We start from the raw sequence: 23,635 nt of genomic DNA, 5'->3' as shown, positions 1-23,635 counted from the left end.
ACCCTACGTAGGGCATCAGCCCACAGCCCCTCCTCAATCTCCTCCCCAAGCTCTTCTTCCCATTTCCCTTTCAGCTCATCTACCATGATCTCCCCCTCGTCCCTCATTTCCCTGTATATGTCCGACCATCCCCCACCCATGTCTCTGAGATCACTCTATCCTGCACCTCCTGCGTCGGGAGCTGCGGGAATTCCCTCACCTGTTGCCTCGCAAAAGCCCTCAGTTGCATATACCGAAATGCATTCACTTGGGGCAACCCATATTTTTCCGTCAGCACTCCCAGACTCGCAAACGTCCCATCTACGAACAGATCTCTCAATTGTACTACCCCAGCTCTTTGCCATGCTCCAAATCCCCCATCCATTCTCCCCGGAACAAACCTATGGTTATTTCTTATCGGGGACCGCAACGAGGCTCCCGTCCTTCCCCCATGCCGTCTCCACTGCCCCCAAATTTTTTATGTTGCCACCACCACCGGGCTTGTAGTGTATTTCTTCGGTGAGAACGGCAACGGTGCCGTCACCATTGCTTGTAAGCTGGTCCCCTTGCAGGACGCCCTCTCCAATCTCTTCCACGCCGCTCCCTCCCCTTCTCCCATCCACTTACACACCATTGAAATATTGGCGGCCCAGTAATAATCATTTAGGCTCGGTAGTGCCAACCCCCCCCTATCCCTACTACGCTGCAAGAACCCCCTCCTCACTCTCAGGGTCTTCCCGGCCCACACAAAACTCATCATGCTTTTCTCAATTCTCTTAAAAAAAGCCTTTGTGACCATCACCGGGAGGCACTGAAACACAAAGAGGAATCTCGGGAGAACCACCATTTTAACCGCCTGCACCCTACCCGCCAGTGACAGGGACACCATGTCCCATCTCTTGAAGTCCTCCTCCATCTGTTCCACCAATCGTGTTAAATCAAGCCGGTGCAAGATTCCCCAATTCTTGGCTATCTGAATCCCCAAGTATCGGAAGTCTCTTGTTACCTTCCTCAGCGGTAAATCCTCTATTTCCCTGCTCTGCTCCCCCGGATGCACCACAAACAACTCACTTTTCTCCATGTTCAATTTATACCCCGAAAAATCCCCAAACTCCCCAAGTATCCGCATTATCTCTGGCATCCCCTCCACCTGGTCCGCCACATACAACAACAAATCATCCGCATACAGAGATACCCGGTGTTCTTCTCCTCCCCTAACCACTCCCCTCCACTTCCTGGAACCTCTCAGTGCCATGGCCAGGGGCTCAATCGCCAGTGCAAACAATAACGGAGACAGGGTACACCCCTGCCTCGTCCCTCTGTAAAGCCGGAAATAATCAGACCCCCGTCCATTCGTAACCACACTCGCCATCGGTGCCCTATACAGCAACTGTACCCATCCGATATACCCATCTCCGAAGCCAAATCTCCTCAGCACCTCCCACAAATAATCCCACTCCACTCTATCAAATGCTTTCTCGGCATCCATCGCCACCACTATCTCCGCTTCCCCCTCTGGCGGGGGCATCATCATTACCCCTAGCAACCTCCATATGTTCGTGTTCAGCTGTCTCCCCTTCACAAACCCAGTTTGGTCCTCATTAACCACCCCCGGGACACAGTCCTCTATCCTCGTCGCCATTACCTTGGCCAGAATCTTAGCGTCCACATTTAAAAGAGAAATGGGCCTATAGGACCCGCATTGCAGCGGGTCTTTTTCCTTCTTTAGGAGGAGCGATATCTTTGCCTCTGACATAGTCGGGGGCAACTGCCCCCTTTCCCTAGCCTCATTAAAGGTTCTCGTCAGAAGCGGGGCCAGCAAGTCCATATACTTCCGATAAAATTCCACCGGGAATCCGTCTGGTCCCGGGGCCTTCCCCGCCTGCATGCTCCCAATCCCTTTCACTACCTCCTCCATCTCAATCTGTGCTCCCAGTCCCGCCCTCTCCTGCTCCTCCACCTTAGGGAATTCCAGCTGATCCAGAAAGCACATCATTCTCTCCTTCCCTTCCGGGGGCTGAGCTTTATATAATCTTTCGTAGAATACCTTGAACACCCCATTCACTCTCTCCGCTCCCCGCTCCATCTCTCCCTCCTCGTCTCTCACCCCCCCTAACTCCCTCGCTGCTCCCCTCTTCCTCAGTTGGTGGGCCAGCAACCGGCTCGCATTCTCCCCATATTCATACTGTACACCTTGTGCCTTCCTCCATTGTGCCTCTGCATTACCCATAGTCAACAAGTCAAATTCTACATGTAGCCTTTGCCTTTCCCTGTACAGTCCCTCCTCCGGTGCCTCCGCATATTGTCTGTCCACCCTCAAAAGTTCTTTCAGCAACCGCTCCCTTTCCCTACCCTCCTGCTTTCCTTTATGTGCCCTAATAGATATCAGCCCCCCTCTAACCACTGCCTTCAACGCCTCCCAGACCACTCCCACCTGAACCTCCCCATTGTCATTCAGCTCCAAGTACCTTTCAATACACCCCCTCACCCTTAAACATACCCCCTCATCTGCCAATAGTCCCATGTCCATTCTCCAAGGCGGGTGCTGTTCTTTTTCCTCCCCTATCTCCAGGTCCACCCAATGTGGAGCGTGGTCCGAGATAGCTATAGCCGTGTACTCCGTCCCTGTCACCTTCGGGATCAGCGCCCTTCCCAAAACAAAAAAGTCTATCCGTGAATATACTTTATGGACATAGGAGAAAAACGAGAACTCCTTACTCCTAGGCCTGCTAAATCTCCAGGGGTCTACTCCTCCCATCTGATCCATAAAGCCCTTGAGCACCCTAGCTGCAGCCGGCCTCCTCCCGGTCCTGGACCTCGATCTGTCCAGCCCTGGGTCCAGCACCGTATTAAAGTCTCCCCCCATTACAAACTTTCCCGCCTCTAGGTCCAGGATACGTCCCAACATTCGCCTCATAAAATTGGCATCATCCCAGTTCGGGGCATATACGTTCACTAGAACCACCGCCTCCCCTTGCAATCTGCCACTCACCATCACGTATCTACCCCCGCTATCCACCACTATGGTCTTTGCCTCAAACAGTACCCGTTTCCCCACTAATATAGCCACCCCCCTGTTCTTTGCGTCTAACCCCGAATGAAACACCTGCCCCACCCATCCTTTGCGTAGTCTGACCTGGTCTATCAGTTTCAAATGCGTCTCCTGCAACATAACCACATCTGCCTTTAATTTCTTTAGGTGTGCGAGTACCCGTGCCCTTTTAATCGGCCCGTTCAGCGCTCTCACGTTCCACGTGATCAGCCGGGTTGGGGGGCTCTTTACCCCCCCCTTGTCGACTAGCCATCCCCTTTTTTAATCCAGCTCCTCACCCGGTTCCCACGTAGCTGTATCTCCCCCCGACGGCGCCCTCCCGCCTCGATCACCCCACCCCGTACCAGCTCCCCCTTCTCCCCAGCAGCAGCAACCCAGTTAACCCCCCCCCCCCCGCTAGATCCTTTTCTCGCGTAATTGCACCCCCCCATGTTGCTCCCAGAAGTCAGCAAACTCTGGCTGACCTCGGCTTCCCCCCGTGACCTCGGCCCCCTCCTTCCTGCTTCCCTGTTCCCGCCATGATTACCATAGCGCGGGAACAAAGCCCGCGTTTCCCCCTTGGCCCCACCCCTAATGGCCAGCGCCCACAATTCCTCATCCTCCCCCCCCCCCCCCTCCCCCACGACATGGGGAAGAGAGAAAAGTTACAGGGTCGCAAGATTAACAACTTGAGAGATCATCCCTTCCCCCTTTTTCCCCCCCCTTCACCCCACGTAATCACACCACCATTTTGTCCCAAACGTTCTTTTTCTGGCCCGCCTATTCCAGCTGCTCCTCCACAATAAATGTCCACGCCTCTTCTGCCGTCTCAAAGTAGTGGTGCTTCCCTTGGTGTGTGACACACAGTCTTGCCGGTTGCAGCATTCCAAATTTGACCTTCCTTTTGTGAAGCACCGCCTTGGCCCGATTAAAACTCGCCCTCCTTCTCGCCACCTCCGCACTCCAATCTTGATATACGCGGATCACCGCGTTCTCCCACCTACTGTTCCGAGTTTTCTTCGCCCATCTGAGGACCATCTCTCTGTCATTATATCGGAGAAATCTCACCACTATGGCTCGAGGTATTTCTCCAGCCCTCGGTCTTCGCGTCATAACTCGATAAGCTCCCTCCACCTCCAATGGGCCCATCGGGGCCTCCGATCCCATTAACAAGTGAAGCATCGTGCTCACATATGCCCCGACGTCCGCCCCCTCCGCACCTTCAGGAAGACCAAGAATCCTTAAATTCTTCCTCCTCGCATTATTCTCCAACACCTCCAGCCTTTCCACACACCTTTTGTGTTGTGCCTCGTGCATCTCTGTCTTCACCACCAGGCCCTGTATTTCGTCTTCATTTTCAGCGGCCTTTGCCTTCACGACCCGAAGCTCCTGCTCCTGGGTCTTTTGTTCCTCCTTTAGCCCTTCAATCGCCTGTAATATTGGGGCCATCAGCTCCTTCTTCATCTCCTTTTTAAGTTCTTCCACACAGCACCGCAGGAACTCTTGTTGGTCAGGGCCCCATACTAGACGGCCACCTTCCGACGCCATCTTGCTTTGTGCTTGCTTTCCTTGCCGCTGCTCTAGAGGATCCTCCGCAATCCGGCCACTTTCCTCTCCTTTTTCCATCTGTGTCCAGGGGGAATTCCCTTCTGGTTTACCGCACAGTGTTTTTAGCCGCTAAAATTGCCGTTGGGGCTCCTATTAAGAGCCCAAAAGTCCGTTCCACCGGGAGCTGCCGAAACGTGCGACTTAGCTGGTCATCGCCGCACCCGGAAGTCATCATTTTCTTTCTTAACTTCCCCATTTCAGAATCCTAAAAATATAAATAATTTGACAGCGGTGAAGACAAGCCGCTGCCAATACAATGTCACGAAGAAACTTCGTTCTACATGAAGTGTTGTCCTGATTGCCTCCCTCTGGACAATTCAACTGAAATCAGTGGAAAAAGAATATGAAACAACTACTGATGTGAGTCCACATGCTACCATCACATTGTTACATCAGTTCATCATGCCACTCAACCAGCTGGGCAGCTAATTTATTAACAAGGGCCACGGGACCCGAAACTGGGATACATGAAATGAAATGAAATGAAAATTGCTTATTGTCACAAGTAGGCTTCAACTGAAGTTACTGTGAAAAGCCCCTAGTCGCCACATTCCGGCGCCTGTTCGAGGAGGCTGGTACGGAAATCGAATCGTGCTGCTGGCCTGCCTTGGTCTGCTTTCAAAGCCAGCGATTTAGCCCTGTGCTAAACCAGCCCTATGTAGCTGCAAATACCATAAAATAATTAGTGTAAAATTCTGTTTCAACTGGAGCTTTATTGTCAAGCTTTATTGTCAACAGTTAGGACCTGGATATGGTTAACACTTCTCTCCTGACATTTGAATGCAAGGGAGCAGCAAGTCAGGTACAAAAATCAGTGAAAGAATCAAACATTTCCCATGGTGATTTAAAAGATTTTCTTTCAGACTCTTATGGCATTTAGTATTACCCTTCCCCCACAAAGACAGATACAATATTATTCTAAATACCATTTTAGGCAAGATTAGCCCTTAGCTAAGCTGTTTCATTACAATTGCAACACTGACCTTTAGCTGACAAAGTGAAACATTGCCTGGGTATATCCTCTTCACAAAAAGCATGACAGAGCCAGCCCGGCCTATTACTGCCCCATCAACCTACTCCCAAACAACAGCAAAGTAATTAAAGGAGACATCAACATCTCTATCAAGGAACACATACTCACCAATCTTCAACTTGGGTTTCACGAGGGCCACTTAGCTACAGAACTCATTGCAAAATTTCAGACTTGAGATAAGAGTTACTCCCTTTAACATCAAGGTAGCATTTGACTGAGTGTAGCATTAAGATGGCCAAATAAAATGGAAGTAAATGGCAGTTAAAGGAAAAATTCTTCCACGCCTGGGGTCACCCTGGCGTAAAGGAAGATAATCATGGTTTTTGGAGACCAGGACATCACTGAAAGAATTCCTGTGGCCAGCATACGAAAGCTTAATTATCTTCAACTGCACCATCAACCAACTTCCCTACATTATACGAAGTAGGGCTGTTGTTTACTGACGATTGCACAATATTCAGCTTCATTAACAATTCCACAGCAAATTAAGCACTCTATGCCTGCAGCAAAACCTGAAAAACATCTCAGTTAGGATTGCTAAGGTGGAAGTAAAATGAAAGCTTAAGCATCCACATTTTCCACCACCAGCATTTTGTGGCAATAGTATGCGTTTTTCTACAGGATTCACTGCGGCAACTTACCAACACTTTTTCAACATCTTCGAAATCGCGACCTCCAGCGCCTAGAAGCAGCAGGTGCATGGGAACACTAGTAAGTTCCCTTACAAGCAATACAGCACCCTACTTAGCCATATAACTTCATTCCTTCACCAGTTAAGGGTCAAAATCCTGGAACTCCTCACCTAACAGTGGGAGCACCTTCACCACAATGCTTCAAAGTTAAGGTTCACCATCATTTTATCATGTAATACTAAGGAGTAGCAATAAGTGTTGTATGGGTTACCGATTTCCTTATAATGATTTTCTTTTAAAGCAAGTATATGTCCAAACAATTCCACATCATGCCAAAGACAATCCTAACGCATTAAAATAATTAAAGTTAGATAAATTAACTTTAATTTATTCTGATGTTGGAATCGAGTGAGACCCTGTGCATATCCTATTTGCCTACACCAAATTAATTATCCACATTTTTCTTTAAAGTATGGCTATCATAGGTGAAGAATTAATGCTTCTCAGGGCCAACTGTAAACAAGCTGCAATGTATGGAAATTACTCTAAAAATACAGGAAGATTATTTTCTCCTTCTGGTATGATGGAGCCTTATCATACACTTTTCTGCTTAAGAGCCAACAGCTGTCAGTTATACTCTTCCTTGTGCACTTTATTGCATTTAGTACTCACTGAGAAGCCAGGCAACCTATAATTTCTAGTTCCAGCTGTCACAGACTCACTAATGGGACAACTGTAACATTACATCCTCTTCTGAAGCCACAGGTTTTCTGCACTAAAAGCAAAATGCACAAAATTGCCAGGGTTCATTTGACTCTAAAGATTATTCTACATTATTTAGTAGACATATAAAGTGTAATTGTACATTTTCATGACCCAGGAAACTAAAGTAATTAATATTCAGAACTACAGTTTGGCATTATTGTTGCTTCACTATGACATTACTTCGACAAAATAAACTGTGTTTAGAAGGTCTACATTAAACTTAGATGACCCCTCCCCCCAGTGTATGCTTGCAATAAGGAATGTTGCCTACTACAGATTTACATTGTGATTATCCACCGTACATCATAACACAAAGCACAGAGAGGGCACAAGATTTTCTAAATATAAGTACTGATATTATTCAAGTATATAAAAAGACCTATACACCTTTACCGAATAATGTTGTTTTCAAGTACTAAAATGCCACATGATTTATTTATAATTACTTCATCCATATGGTTGCTCTCCTTTAAGTAATAATTTGACATCAAATTGGACTGCTGTTTTGGCTGTGTTTTATGCAGAAAAGGATATATGTGCATTTCCAGAAGTATCGCAAATACAAGCCATAAATAAAATGTAAAAATTAAAAGGAAAGTATATCAGCCATTAAACCACATAACAATAAAAGTATTAGTTCAACATTTGGCTGGCATAGAAGTCATACACTTAGTCTTACTCATCAATTAATTTCTTATACTGTTAATTCAAATGGACAGAGTTAACAGTAAAAATAAAAATGATCACAACTAAGAAAACATCAATTGACCAGTTTTCTGAACAAGTTGCTCATCTATTATTTCCACAATTTCAAGCACAATATCTAATTTTGTTTCTGGATATATTTCTTCCCCGAGTCTTTCCTACTTTAAGCAAGGTGCTATTACCAGCTTTCTGTCACTTCATCAATCTATTAGGCATGCGATAAAGGGCTATGCGCACCTATCCCCACCCCAACGTCCATGAGAGGACTCATTCCAAAAGCACCGCTTGCTTAGTGTGTTGGAGGATGCAATGTGTTCTAATGCAAACAACAACCATTCCTTCCATGCACAGCAAAGCTTAAAAAATGCCCACCTGCATGCAATAGACTTTCCTCTCCCAGCACCGTCCCTCATTTATTTCACATGAGCCATTTTTGTTCCCAAATTCTTCCTCTCCGACCTCCTCTCTCACCCCTCCCCAAATCTTCTACCCCTTCCCCAAATCTCAAGATTGCAGAACAATAGGCACCAGCCAACAAATTACAGGCAAATACTGGTCAGGTAAATTACACAGAGCACAGGTTTCAATGGAACAAATAAATGTTCCTGGTCCTTGACCACTGGGCCATTTTTCCCACACGAATCATGAACTCACTTTGTCGCTTTTCTCTGCACAATCTTTTCTCTCTTTCGGGTATCCTGCCTCTCTTGCTCTTTCAAGTAGGGCCTACCACACTTCCCCCATTGCTACAAAAAGAATACATCTCACTTCTTCTCGTCTGAACCAGATCCCAAGTGGTCTTTATCCTTCGGCCCTCCAAGCATGCGATGACCATGCTAATCATCTAACCTAAACCCTTCTACACTTCTGGGGTCCATATCCCTCTATTTCAATCCTATTCATGTATTTGTCAAGACCCCCCTTAAACGTCACGGTCATACCTGCTTCCACCACCTCATCTGGCAGCGAGTTCCAGGCACCCACTACCCTCATGTAAAAACCTCCCTCGTACATCTCCTGTAAACTTTGCCCCTTGCACCTTTAACCTATGTCCCCTAATAATTGACTCTTCCGCCCTCGAAAAAAGCTTCTGACTATCCACTCGGCTCACGCCCCCAATTCTGTGGACTTCTATTAGGTCGCCCCTCAACCCCCATCGTTCCAGTGAGAACAAACCTGATGTCCCCCAAAGCAGGCAACATCCTGGTAAATCTCTTCTGTACCCTTTCCAAAGCCTTCACATCCTTCTGGTAGTGTGACGACTAGGATTGAACACTATATTCCCAGTGTGGCCTAATTAAGGTTCTACACAGCTGCAGCATGACTTGCCAATTTTTATACTCAATGCCCCGGCTGATGAAGGCAAGCATGCTACATGCCTTCTTGACTACCTTCTCCACCTGCGTTGAGACTTCCAGTGACCTGTGGACATGTACACCTAGATCTCTCTGCCTGTCAGTACGCTTAAGGGTTCTGCCATTTACTGGATATTTCCCACCTGTATTAGACCTTCCAAAATGCATTACCTCACATTTGTCCGGATTAAACTCCATCTGCCATCTCTCCGCCCAAGTCTCCAACCCATCTATATCCTGCTGTATCTTCTGACAGTCCTCATCACGATCCGCAATTCTACCAACCTTTGTGTCGTCCACAAATTTCTTAATCAGACCAGTTACATTTTCCTCAAAATCATTTGTTATATACTACAAACAGCAACGATCCACCACTAGTCACAACCCCTCCATTCAGAAAAGCACCCTTCCATTGCTACCATCGGTCTTCTATGACCGAGCCAGTTCTGTATCCATCTTGCCAGCTCACCTCTGATTCCATGTGACTTCACCTTCTGTACAAGTCATTTTCCATTCAGTTTCTTTGCTGCATGTATTTCTTACTTTTTTGTTTTACCTCATGCCCTTTTGTTAGAAAATGACACTTGTCCCCAATTCCTGCAACCTACACAATACCATTTGGCAAGACTGCTGAAAGAGGCACAGAGAACAGGCCAATAATGAAACAGTCATCACAGAAATTAACAGAAATATGAAGACCTTGTGAGTAGTTATTAGACGCCTTTAGCAGCCATGCCTGAGCTTGAGTCATTCTTGAAGTCAAAAAGGAAAGAGAATTGGCTGTAGAGGAGGGGAAAGAGCTTTGAAAATGTCAGATTCTCTGTCAGCTCATATTTAATTCTGTAAATTCATTAAAAGACTTAAAGAAATCTAGGAGACTCTGATGGCAACCTTAAATATCTGAAATCAACATTAAACTATTCACTACTAGTAAGAGTTAACCATTTTTTAATGACTTATTCAGCATGGTTTCTGACACATATTTTCCCCTCTACGCAATGTGAATGACTTTCCCCAGAACCCATAATCCGTACAGGTCTGTTTCACAAAAAAAGGGTCCATTGGTTTTTCCAAGGTTTTCATTGGGGTGCATTGGTTTTTCCACAGTTTAATTCGCTTGGAAACAGCCAAACCAGCACAAATGATTAAAGAATCTCCAACAAATTACATTCAGCAGGAAAAGAATTTCTGCAAACTGTGGCTGTGTCCACAAAACTGGCTTGGCCCACAGACTGAAATAATTATCATTCCGAGTTTCCATTAACTTCGCCCATTTGAGGGTCCTTCGGAAGGCCTTCGAAATGTTTGTTGCCACGAGGACAGGAGTAGACACCTTTAAAAAATTTCCAATTTAGTCAGAGATGGACTACTCTGCATTAATGTAACTAGTAAATGGTTCTGTATAGTATTTTTCAGTTATTTACATTCAGGTTATTCACAGGTGAGTACACATTGATTAAAATGCTTAACTGTAGAATCCACGCAGAGTGAATACACATGGAACGGTAGGCAGGATACAACAATACTGATTTATTCTTGGTACACAAAACTGTCCACTCCCCGAAGGATCTCCCTACTATGGTAAAATCACCATAGTCCCCGATGACAATAGTCTGCTTTCCCCTTTGAGAGGGAGAACTGACTGGTTGTGATTTAACCTGAGGTCCACCACACCTCAGGCGAGGGTACGGTTGAGAAGTAGGGCCTTCATGAATAACCTCGGCTGGTACAGGAATTGAACCCGCACTGTTGGCCTTGCTCTGCATCACGAACTTGCTCTCCAGCCAAGTGAGCTAAACCTATATTATGAGGGCTACCCTCGTTAAAGGGGAAGCCCTGCCACTTTACCGGGAAAGTTTGTATTCCGGGAAGGTCACGGGGAACCAGATGGTCCCCCCCCCCCCCCCCCCCCCCGCTCCCGTGACCTTTGTGGAGGTTGTAATACTCCCACTCCCCAAGTCCAGAGTGGCATCCGCATTAGTGGACTGTCGTGAGGACCCCTCGTTCCTTTGGCTTGGGAGGGCACTTGGGCATCGTCTGTGTCGGATCTGGAGGTGTATAACGCACAGACCAGTATTTGTGGCAGTTTCCTCCGCCACTTGAATTTGGAATTGGTCGTGTCCACATTCGACATCTTCGCATCCTGGATCTCAATGGCAACAGGAGCCGGGGGTGATACAGAGGTGATTGCAGGGGTGGCTGAATATATGGGACCGGGGAATCCGGAATCAGGTCCGACACATCGGGGACGCAGCTAAGGTGGTGGCCCACATGTCAATTGGATTCCCGGCCTTATGCCTCACTTTGTAAGAGACGGGCCCATTTTGCAACAACCCATGCCTGGGACCCAGGATGCACCGCTGCCAAAATTTCAGACGTACACTGAATCTCGAGGGGCAAAACCGTGTAAAGGCGCATGACGACCTTCGTCCACCTCGGGCCTGTCCATGGCAGATCTTACCTGCAATGCCCAGGATTACCCGGCTCAGTTGGGTGCAGAGGCGGCGTCCTATCAATAATTCGGCCGGCACGACCCATGCAGCGTGGTCCGACAGCAGAACACGAATCGGGTTTCCCAGGATCCGGAGATCTGGTTCTTCATGCCTTTGAATGTTTGGACCAACCATTCGGCTAATCCGTTGGAGGCCGGATGGTACAGGGTAGTGCGTACGTTGCAAATTCGGTTGGCGGTCATGAAGGTGCAAAATTCTGCACTTGTGAAGGCTGTTCCATTGTCTGAGACCAGCACCTCGAGGATGCTGAAAATCTGGCAGTCTTTCAACGGTGGCCCTAGTGGTGCTCGCCTGCATTCACATTCATCCACTTGGACTGGGCGTCCACGGTGTCGAGAAACATCGCCCCCTGTCATGGACCCCCAAAGTCAATGTGCGAGGCAGGACCAGGGCCGACCTGGCCATTCCCAAGAGTGGAGCAGAACTGCTGGGTGTAACTTCTAGTGATCTTGGCAAGGTACACAATGCTGGGCCAACCGTTCTTTGTCAGCACGATCCCAGGTCACCAAACATAGTTGCAGGCCAGCATCTTCATCTTTATCACAACCAGGTGTCCATTGTGGAGGTCCTGTAGGTGCACCTGCGTTCCGGAACCATCACACATGTTCCCCACAGAATAACGCCGTCCTCGATGCTTAGCTCCGGGAATTGGGAAGTACTGGCCTTCAAATCATCCAAAGCCCAGTACTGGGTTCCATACTGAATGATGTGGCGGACTCGGGATAATTGAGGGTCTCTCTGGGTCCAACCACGGATGTGAGATGGCATGATCGGCAAGGAGTCCATGAACTGAAGGGTGGTGACAACTTCGTCGGCTGACGCTGGCGCGGTGGCCTGATGGGGAGGGGTCAGTGATTCAACGCATCCACATGGAGAATCTTTCCCACCAAACAGTGTTCCAGTCTATACTCATCTGCGGCCAGCAATAGGACCCAACGCTGGATCTGAGTGATCGCTATGGGGGGGAAATCACCCAAACCTCCTTGAACAGGCCCAATAAGGGCTTATTGATCTGTGAATACCGTAAACGTACGCCCGTAAACATAATGGTGGAATCTTTTTACTCCAATGACGACAGCCAAATCCTCCTTTTCGATCTGCGTGTTATTCCTCTCCGCATTAACGAGTCTTCTGGATGTGAACACGATGGGGCGTTCTGAACCATCATCCATGCGGTGGGCAAGGACGGCCCCAACCCTGTAAGGAGATGCCTCGCATGTCAGAAGGAGTGGCTTGGATGAGTCAAAATGAGTCATCAGCTTGGAGGACAAAAGTTGCCGCTTTACTTCAGTGAAAGCCGCCCGCTGAGACTGGGCCCATTCTGAACAGTCGGTGAAGGGGGACTAACAGTGTAGCCACGTTCCAGATGAATTTTCCATAATAGTTGATGAGGCCCAGGAAAAGAACGGAGTTCCATTGGCCTTCTTGGGACGGGAGCCTGTCAATGTCCCACAGCATGTCCTCGATAGGATGTAAGCCATGGCGGTCCATGCAGTAGCCCAGATACGTGAACTCAGGCCACGGTAAAGACACATTTCTACCGCTGGAGGTGGCCGCCAGCTCCCTTAAAACAACCAAGACTTCAACCAGGTTCTGCAAATGTTCCTAGTTAGAGGAGCCCGTAATTCAGGACTTCATCCAGGGAAACCCCTATTCGGGGAAAACCCCGTAGAATGTTTTCCATCACTCTTTAGAAGATAGCACTTGCCAAGGAGAGTCCGAAAGACAACCGGGTATATTCGTATAGCCCTCGGTGCGTATTTATCATCACAAAGCATTGCGAGACGGAACCAACCGGAGGTATGCATGGCTCATGTCCAGTTTTGTAAAGGTTCAACCTCCACTGAGTTTTGAATATAAATCTTCGATGCGAGGGACCAGGAAACAGTCCAGATGAGAGACACGGTTTATTATCATCTTATAAATTGCCAATCAGGCGTACAGAGCCATCAGGCTTCATCACGGGCATGACCGGCCTGCCCAGTCAGAGAACTGAACAGCGCATATAATGCCCAAATGTTCTAATCGGTCCAATTTGGCATCCACCTTAGGCTGTAGAGTGTACGGGACCAGTCTGGCTTGCAAGTCGCGTGGCTGCGCCAAATGGCCGACACTGATTCAGGCCACCTCCCCCTGTATGGTGCCCGGACCCTTCTGGATTACGATGGAGAATCTCACTAAAACCCCTTTGGGTCCATGCGGGAGGTGCGCTGTAAATCCAGAGGGAGGTGCTGAAGCCAATTGCAGCCCAGCAAACTTGGCCCGCTTCCATGCACCATCACCAGTGGTAGAATTGCTGACTGTTGCCCAAACGCAATCGGGACAACTGATGTGCCCGCAATGGCTAATGACCCCCCCGGTGTATGTGGCAAGCCAAGTGCCGGTGTCCATAGGGCTAACGCCTGGAGGTCAGACTGAATCTTATCAAAGATAAGACAGCCCCTCCGATATCAAGCTCCATTCGGATAGAGTGTCCATTCACCTGCAGGGCAATGTGGATCAGAGCAACTCGTGGCACTGCCATGCAGTGTAGCTGCTGGTAGGATGCATCTTCGTCATCGACCTAATAGGCCCGGTCATGTGGGGGGGGGGGGGGTCACCCCCGGCCAAATGGGGGGGGGTGGTGTTATCATGGATCCTTCAGTTGTTTCGGTCTCGGCGCCCACTGTGCCGGCCCGTATCCAAAATCCAGCTCCTCTAGGTTGGGGAAGGCTGCGCATCAGGTGTACGGGCTTCTGCGGCTGCGGCTTGCATTCCTGCGGTAATGGCCCCACCGTTGGGGCCCGCTTCTTTGGGTCGCAGCAAAACTATACGGCAATCGGTCGGACAGCCTAGATTTAGGACCGTTATGCCCTGGAGTTCCTGGACACCCTGCTCAGCACTCTCTCGGGAAATAGCTATCTTGACCGCCCGCTGTAGATCCAGGTGAGTTTCCGCTAAAGGCTTTTGTTGTGTTACCATGTTGCGAGTTCCAGAACAGTCGCATAGGGTTTCATTCAGTGTGGCACCAAACTCGCAGGTTTCAGACAGTTTGCGTAATTGAGCCAAGAAGTCATTAGTCGATTCTCCTTGGGTGCGGTATGAAACCGGAACCAGCAAATGATTATCGAGGGCTTGGAGTTAAAGTGGTCCCCCACAAGGGCCACTGAGAACAAAGAAAATTACAGCACAGGCTCAGGCCCTCCAAGCCTGCACCGACCATACTACCCATCTGAACTAAAACCCTTCTGGGGACCGTATCCCTCTATTCCTATTCCATTTATGTATTTGTCAAGAAGCCCCTTAAAAGTCACTATCGTGTATAAAAAAAAAACTTGTCTTGTACATCCCTTTTAAACCTTGCCCCTCGCACCTTACACCTAAGGTAGTGAAAGACTGCGTATCCGGCAGACATCTGGGTGGGTCAAACTTTTTATGCTATAGTTTTGTCTCCCACAAGCTGTGAGTAGTATTATTGTTTGTCGTTCGTCCCCAATAATTGCATTACTCTGAAATACTGCATGCATTCAATGTTCTTCCCCAATAATCAATACCTGCTTTGTATGGCTCCAATTTCCCAATGTGGGCACCCCTGCTGGTGGGTTGGAGGCCTCCAGAAGCCTAAACAAAGTGGTCGGGGTGCACAGCACTTGACGCTGATGGCAGCTCCACTTAACCCTTGTCGCTAATGTAGAATCCGTGCAGAGTGAATACGCATGGAACGGTAGGCAGAATACAACAACATTGATTTATTCTTGGTACACAATGACTCTCCACTCCTCGAAGGGTCTCCCTCCTATGCACCCAGGACGGGGTTTTTATACTATGAGGACGCCCCTCATTAAAGAAGACCTGCCCCATTACTGAGGGAGTTTGTATTCCGTGGAGGTCACAGTGAACCGTCTGGTCCACACCCTGTCACCTCTGTGGGTGTTGTAACCCTTACTTTTTGTGATAAACCTTTTTTTTTGCTGTATTCATGAAACTGCAACTCATAACCATATTAAGATACACTGTGAATACAATTTTTTTCCAAAACAAGTTATAAAATTCTTCCTGTTTCCACTGATTTATGGCAGGTTTCACATTTGTAATATGAAAGTACATTTGACAAAAACTTGAGCAGTAAAAAAAATCCTGAAAACTAATACAATTTGTACCCAATTTGTCCATTGTGCTCAAAGTGGAAATTTGACCAACAATCATTTCACATTAATACAATTTAAATTAATTTTGACTTTGTGATAGCCAGACTGGAGTCCCTTCTACTTCTCATCAGCGCATTATTCCTAATGATTTAACTGAAAATTAAGATGCAAAACAGGCTGCCCACTCGCTAGCACCCATTATACACCATCACCACTGTTATGATTACCCGCTTGTATTTTTCTCCCTCTTACATATTATCACTGTCTTGGGGATAAACATGGTATGCAATTTATATCACACACAATAAGACCTTCAGCTGAAAGATTTTAACTGGCACTTGTAGGATAGACTATAAATCCCAGTTTCCATTGATGACACTCTACAGAAGGTCAGTAAAGGAGCAAACTAATCAAACCGAGGTACAAGCGAAGAATCTTAAAACAGTTTAATAGCTTCAAAGCAAATTTACAAGATTAAAATGAATGGTGCTTTGGCAACCTCACATGTCAAGCACTGTCCGAAACATTTCTGATACAATGATTCCATTTCCTGCCATATTCTAGACTGCTGTCTTAAACATTGCTTTGTTGATATGCCTACTTACTTCCTTGTTCATTTCCAAATATAACTAGTTGCTTTTATTTCCCCATTTGACTGCTTTTTATAAAAGCATACGTATATTCTTTCTGGTGATGAACAGGTTACAAGTGATCAACATGAAAACTAAAGATAGACATCAATATTAATCTGAAATTTTCTTCAATGAAATATCAGGCAGTGTAAAATTTGCATTGATTATACGACACAGCCCCACCCAAATTATTTTAAAGTGCTCATTTGTATGGAGCTTGTCGATCACCCACCCAAATCCACTACATGGCAAGCATAGTCGCTGGGGGTGGGTGCTTGGTGAGGAATCTCGGGACTGAAGAGGCTCAAGATTTCCTGGTGGAGCCTGGAGGAAATTTTAATACATTTAGCATCACTGGGCCTCATCTGACCTTCATTGCAGATCTCGACAGATTTGGTTTGATCAGAGAAGGCACCACTATCCACTCCCTCTGGCATAGAGTTGAAATTGCAGTTGCCTGTCCAGGACTGCACACTTAAAACGCATGCTTTCCAATAGGTGCCCCACATTCCCTCAGAAAACAAGTTAAAATCCAATCCTACAGGAAGGCAGCAAGGTCTCAGGGGCTGTATCACTGCACCCTCCCCACCTGGACTCCATTTCCATGGGGAAGGTTAACATTTCCCCAAAAGAGTAATTCTGCTCCTTCAACATCTGTTCAAGACTTAGATCTCAGCAACAACCAATCATTGCAAACGAAATACTTTAATCTGCTGAAGAAATCTGTCAAGGGAATTAAGTCTGAGTTCTGGCTGCAAATTGATAGGAGATTGCTGGAGGAAATGTCGGTTGATGCTGGAAACTGAACAGCTGTGTACGAATACGAGATACAAAATTCTTGATCAGAAGAATTGCAAATCACCTTGAAAAAGCAAATTTTGCCGAGCCTTGTATGTACACTGCTGTAAATCTATGGCACAATACATACAAATTATGCACATCAAGAATTACTGTGTAAAAATCAAAAGAATCTCCTATATATTAGGATATCTGCTGGAAATAAATTTGAATCAGGTCAGTGAAAAAAACAATTCCTGATGATACTCATTAATGCATGCAAAGAATAATTTTATATTGTAAAACAAAATGACTACTTTGAGACAGAAGTGTAAATTCAATGTTTTTATTTGTTCACCCCAGTTAGACAAGGTGCCACCTTATTTCAATAATCACTGTATCACAATTACCTTCAAAAATATTATATGGTAAAGTAATGAAACTCTGAAGTGGCATAAATCCACCCTCGTAATACTAAATGTGTATTTTTTTTGTATCATGTTTCTTCCTATACCACCATTTCCAATACCATATATTGAAAAATAATTTCAGTATTGGGCACACAGAAGACTCAAAATTAATTACAGTATTAGTCACATTGTTCTTCATAGCTCTGTAGTTAAATAAATTGATTTGACCTATGTAAATATAGCCCAAGCTTTACTACAGTTTTAATACACATAACAGAAACTAGGCAATGAAATATGTAAGGAGCAGTGATTGACATTTACATTAAATAGGCAATGGACCTGTGGATAGTAGACAGCAACTACCACAGTAAAATGCTTCAGTCCATGAATATGTCAGTCGATTTAATATCTTACAGAACAATGAGTAACCAGGTCAAAGCAAGACATCTTGCCACAAGCATTGTGGCCTCTGGTGATCTAGCAGTATACCCATGGTAGCTGCTTTACTTTATATTGTATTGTCGCAGGTTAATATGCACAGATATATGTTGAGACAAACCACATGAAAACAGAAAATGTTCTAGTTTGAGCTAAATGAATACTCAATGAACTGATGTTCTTGCTATGGATGAATCACACTGGGAACTAAAATTTCAAGGTCAAGTCAATTTGTGTAAAATTGCACAAGCAAACAATGCTTCCAACCCAACAACTGTAGTAATTGCTCGCACCGAAAACATACACAAAAATAATGCTCTACTGACTAAACAACTGCACTTGCCCCCCAACCCCCGAAAAGAAAGTACACACTTACTCTTGAAGGTCTTCCTTTGGAATTGATTATGTAAATACATTCAAAGTTGATATTCTGTCAACAATTTCATCAACACATATTTTGAATTGATACTTTGGCTAAGTAACTAGCCACAGACCATAACAAAATAAACCAAGCTTGGATTTCCAGGGGTTTTATTTAAATTCAACAAAAGGTGGCAGCATTAATGAAGGCAAATGAGATTTTGCATAAATGTTAAGTACTAAATCAAATAACCAATAAATATTTAAATGATTATGCAAATTCAACATTCACAACATTTTAAAAGATACCCGGGTAGATTTAAAGCAATATGCAGCATCCAGTTAGTTACATTTAGCAGGATGATTTAAAGCAAACAACATCTTTGTCAGACTGAAATTGATCACTGGCCCTTCTTTGGTGCATTATCGAGTACATATGCTCCAGAATATTTTAAAACCAAGCAGAAAATCAACATGCTTAATGACTAGAAGGCCACTTAAGATCATCTTGGTTTGGAAAATATGGAACATGCTGAAGTTAAAATGCATCAACTGATGCAAGTTTGCAAAGATGGATTCCACGACCACTTTCCAGGGTTTCTCTTGATAGCAACCATATGTTGCTACAGACCACTAACCTACCAACGATGGGAAGAGAGAGGGAGAGGGAGAAAGTCAGCCTTCCCCTGCCCTGGAGTGGGAATAAAGTGAGAGAAGGTGGTAGGGTCAGCAGCAGATTTCCTCGTTCATGTTGCGGCCCGGAGTGTGGTGTCACTGCAGCGGGCTACAACTGCCATTTACTCCAAACCACCACACCCACCGCATTGCAGAACTGCTGGGGAAACAATCAAAGCTGCAACTCATCGTCCTGACCCAAAGAAATGAATCAGGCGAGGATCCCCCTCTCTTTTCGTGCAGTAACACGTAGACATATCTGCAGCCAGCCGCAAAATGTTATGTAGCGTATTACACACACACACACATATATATATGTACAGAGGAAAAATAATTGATAAACAATGCGAACATCCCAACGCCCTTACAATTACCATTACATCGCACATTTCCACATCCCATTTCAAGTATGCCTTTTCAGATCTTTATTCTATTCTAGTGTCTCGGCCATCGGCTTTGCAAATTCGCGCACACCGCACATCCCAATCACAGTGACTCCTACAGTGCGATACGACACTGCTCTGGCCCCGTTTTGGAAATGAGCAGGAAACCTCTCTATTTCTAGAGTTAAATGCAGTGGCAGCAGCAGCAGCCCGCCGGCAGCCAGTAGATGGGCAGCAGCAAACAGCCAGGCAGAGAGTGAACAGATTGGGAGCGCGCCACTTACACTGTCTGCAGCTCAGGATGGCTCCTAACTGCAGATCCTGCTGACTAAAATAGAAAACTGACAGGAGGAGGAGGGGGGATTAAAAACAAAGTTAAATATGGCGCCGAAGCGAGGGCAACAGGCAGAAAGCCGGCGAGATGCAGGGGAATAGGAGGGGGTTAGCCCTGGAGTCATACCTTCCGCGTCCTTGCAGCAGAGCCGAGCCCGGTGACCGGGGAGGGGGAGGGCGATGATGATGAGCAGCAGCTTCCTCTTCTCCCCGGAGTCCGGGTAGGGGGGGGGTGAACAGGGGGCACTGTTCAGCAAACCCGCCAACTCTCCAGCGGCTCCCAGCAGCCGGGGGTCCCGCCAAATCACTGCACTCGACCGCCGGCCTTCTGCTCCCGCCCAGCCCAGCCAGCAGCCTCCGGAGTCTCCCTGTGAAGCGGAGCTGCCACTTCCCCCTGCCGGCTTCGCTGTGCTCTGTGGAGGGGGGGGGGGGCGTGTGTGCGGCGGTTGGCTGTGTGTGGGAAGGACGGTGACTTGTTTGTCTGTGCGCAGCGTTACAGTGTCTCCGCCAAAGTGGAGGCTGAGAGAGGGGAGGAGCGGAACGCGTCTCCACAGGGCTGAACCTGAACCACCCACCCAGATGGGGCAAATGAGCACGCGATGGGAATTCAGGGCTTCTCCCCCCCCCCCCCCCCCCCCAGCCCAATGCAGTATAATTAGAAACAGATTGCCTCAGTACAGTATTCCACACGCAAAGGAACTTCCCTGAGCTGCATACTTCGCGCACAGCGATTCTCAACATCCCTTCAGTGTTCTTTCTAATGTACTGCATTCGATAAATGTGAAACTTTCCACAGAGAAAAAATATAATGTATGCATTATTACACAGCAGCATTGAGAGATTCAACCCCCAACCACCACCCAGTTAGATGTTATTATTCGGCTGCAGCTCGATTTTAATGTATGCTTGCTACACCGTTTAATAAAGCAGTTTGCTGCGATGGAAGGAAAACTTCCAGAAAATGTGCATACTCAGAAAGAAAAATGCAACAGAACCCCTCCTTGCCAGGTCTGTATTCTGAACCTGCAGTTGTTGCTTAAACATCTGGCTGGCACGGCCAGGCGGGCGCCCGGGCTAAAGTCGCCACGGGGACCAAACGGCAGAGAAAAGCTTGCACGGCCAGCTGGCGTCGGGATTTAAATTCCACAAGGTGTTTTACATTGCACGGTTCAGCTGCAGATGTGACAGCCAATTGTTTGTGCCACATAGAGAGTGCCGAATGAGACGGTTACCGACTCTGGCTGATTTGACGACTGGATCCACCTCGTGCTCATTCGGCCCCCTCACTCACTGGGCGCAGTCAGTCCTCCCAAGCAGCTCTCCCACGGAAATAAGGCATCTTTCCCCACAACTGTCAGCAACACGCCGACCAAAATTGTCTAGGAAATGACTAATTCTTCGTGGCCTTTTCCTTTGAAAATGCGAGACATTCATCCATTGAAATAAACTGTCCAAAGAATGAGGAGTCATTCAAGGATAGAGGCGTCTTACATGTAAAACTGGCTGTTTTCGGTAGCACGCCAATGTCGCAATGCCACTTTCACCCATAAATATCTTCGTGTTCATCCAAAATCTGATGGGTGTTCAGACCTCAGCCACATCTCAAGGCGAAGGCGATGTGCTTAAGGCAGGATGGAAAACGTAAACAAGCTCAACTCTGCCAGCCTATTGTCTAAACAATATTGCAAAAAGTCATTCAAGCAAGTTGGGTGTGAAGTGGGGTTGAGGATTAATAAAAGAGAATGTTTATTCTCGCAAGAATATTAACAAGGTGTTCACATTTCCCACACACTGATCGTGATATTTGTCCAGAACTAGCGATCAGAAGGAGGAGGGGGCACACTTATCACCTTAATGCATGATGTGGAGATGCCGGCGTTATCACCTTAAAGCAGTTAGCGCAAGATCAGCATTTGCTTCTGCTCCGGTGAATTGGGCTGTAAAATATACTGTCACCCAACGTTTCCTGAAAACAGCACACCCGACCTCTTCCTTGTTCCTGGGAATTCCATTTTTGGCCATCCTAACAGTATGACTACTTAGTTCCAATGAAGCATCATGACCTACATGACCTTAATTAGCCTGCGTCTTTCCGAGACAACCGTCGACATTTTCAGCCACCTTTACAAGTTTATGACATGGATTACTAAACCAAAATGATACGATGTGGAGCAAAACGCAAAAACAAAATCTAGCTTTTGGAAATGTTAGAAAAGTGATTGCAACACTGAGCAGGTAATGGAACAACTGAAGGAGTTTAACAAATCGTCATTTCAGGTGTATGAACTCTTATCACAACACTATCATCCAGATAGCAGCCCCGAAAGGGCCAGCCAGCTTCGCGGCATGAATTTCCCCTTTGCTGAAGTTAGACCAAATCCGGTGTCAAGTCAAGGGGATGTCTTGCAGCCGTGACAGCATTAATTAACACTAACTGACATTTACTTGAGATTCAGAGACCAAACAATACATTTTCCTTGGGACGAAACTTGATGTAGTGGCATCAATGTATGTCTCAGAAGGCTCAAGGCGGCATTCGGTATTCTAGTTCAAGTGGTTCTCGTTTCCCACTGATTGTAGTGACTACAGACCATTAGTGACACCTCACCTCTCGTCTCGTCTCCCCCTGTGCTATCTTCAACTGTGCGCAATTAAATTCCGCAACTGTTATTTTTATCCCCTGTAAGCCACGGGCTCTTCCTGTGTTGCGTTCGGATCTTGTTATCTGTCTTTCAATGTTTACATTAACTCATCAATTGTGATCATGGCCCAAACAGCATATCCATAAACATAATCCATCTATATGAATCTAATTAACTGTAGGCACATGGGCAGCATTTCCTCACGCATTTAAGATCAACCCTTCATACCAGGATCTCAGTATAAAAAGGTACAGAAAGTATTAAAGTATAAAAAAGATTCACATTTCCTACACCTTTAAAGTAAGGCACCATTAAACCGTTTGTCATTCAATCTCTTCTGTCTTCCACCCTATCATGGACCTCATTTTCCACCCTCTCTCCTCTCCCGTTTTATTTGATTAAGACTTATTCTTACATTTCCAACTTTTCCCAGGTCTGATGTGACTTGAAACATTAACTACATGGGCTATATGGTACAGGAGAGAGGCCGTCCAGTCCCTCCATGCCAGTGTTTATGCTGTACTCTCACCTCTTCCCATCCTTCCTCATCAAAAACTATCCTCAAACCTTCTCCCTCGTGCTTGTCTAGCTTTCTGGTAAATGTATTTATACTTATTTGTTTCAACTCTTCCTGTGGTAGCAAGTTCCACGTTCTTACCACTCTTGGGGTAAAGAACATCCTTCTGAATTCTCTCTTGGATTTCTTGGCAACTATCTTATATTAATGTTGTCTGGTTCTGCTCTTTCCCCACAAGTTGAAACATTCTCTCTCTATCTACTCCATCAAAACCTTGCGTAATTTTAATGAGCTCTATTTGCCATCCCGAAATCTTATTTTTCGACCCTTCCTGACAAGTTTTCTGGTATAATCCTTGCAAATCTTCTCTGAACCGTCTCCAATGCCTCCATATCTTCCTTATAATATGGTGACCAGAATTGCACACCGTACTCTTATGTATGATCTAACCACGATTCAATATAGGTTGAACATTACTTCCCTAGTTTTTAATTCTATCCCTCTAGAAATGATGCCCAGTGTTTGATTTGACTTTTTATTGTTAAACTGTGGTGCAACGTTTAGTGATTGATAGATGAGTATTCGGTTAGCACAGTTAGCTGGATGGCTGGTTCGTGATGCTGATGCGGAGCGCTGGCAACAGTTCCTGTGCAATTCCTGTACCGGTTGACATTACTCATGAATGCCTTGCCTTCTCAACTTTGCGCTTCAATCAAGGCA

The 23,635-nt window shown here is 46.2% G+C and overlaps 1 protein-coding gene across 20 annotated transcripts in view; it reads right to left on the bottom strand.

Annotated features, from left to right (window-relative positions):
- The window catches only part of LOC140385374 (band 4.1-like protein 3), a 322,225-nt gene extending 302,040 nt beyond the window's left edge, over positions 1-20,185 (bottom strand). For 5 of the 20 annotated variants that reach the window (XM_072467477.1, XM_072467480.1, XM_072467478.1 and 2 more), the window contains exon 1: positions 19,884-20,179. The gene's annotated coding sequence lies outside the window, so the exon portion shown is untranslated. Of the gene's footprint in view, positions 1-19,883 lie in introns of all 20 variants that reach the window. The other 15 variants (XM_072467471.1, XM_072467474.1, XM_072467473.1 and 12 more) reach the window with 8 other exon arrangements.
- Between the last annotated feature and the right edge of the window lie 3,450 nt (positions 20,186-23,635).

Source organism: Scyliorhinus torazame, chromosome 11 (assembly GCF_047496885.1).
Source record: "Scyliorhinus torazame isolate Kashiwa2021f chromosome 11, sScyTor2.1, whole genome shotgun sequence".
Lineage (NCBI taxonomy): Eukaryota > Metazoa > Chordata > Chondrichthyes > Carcharhiniformes > Scyliorhinidae > Scyliorhinus > Scyliorhinus torazame.
Note: the sequence above shows the minus strand (reverse complement) of the source record. Positions and strands in the feature narration are given on the sequence as shown.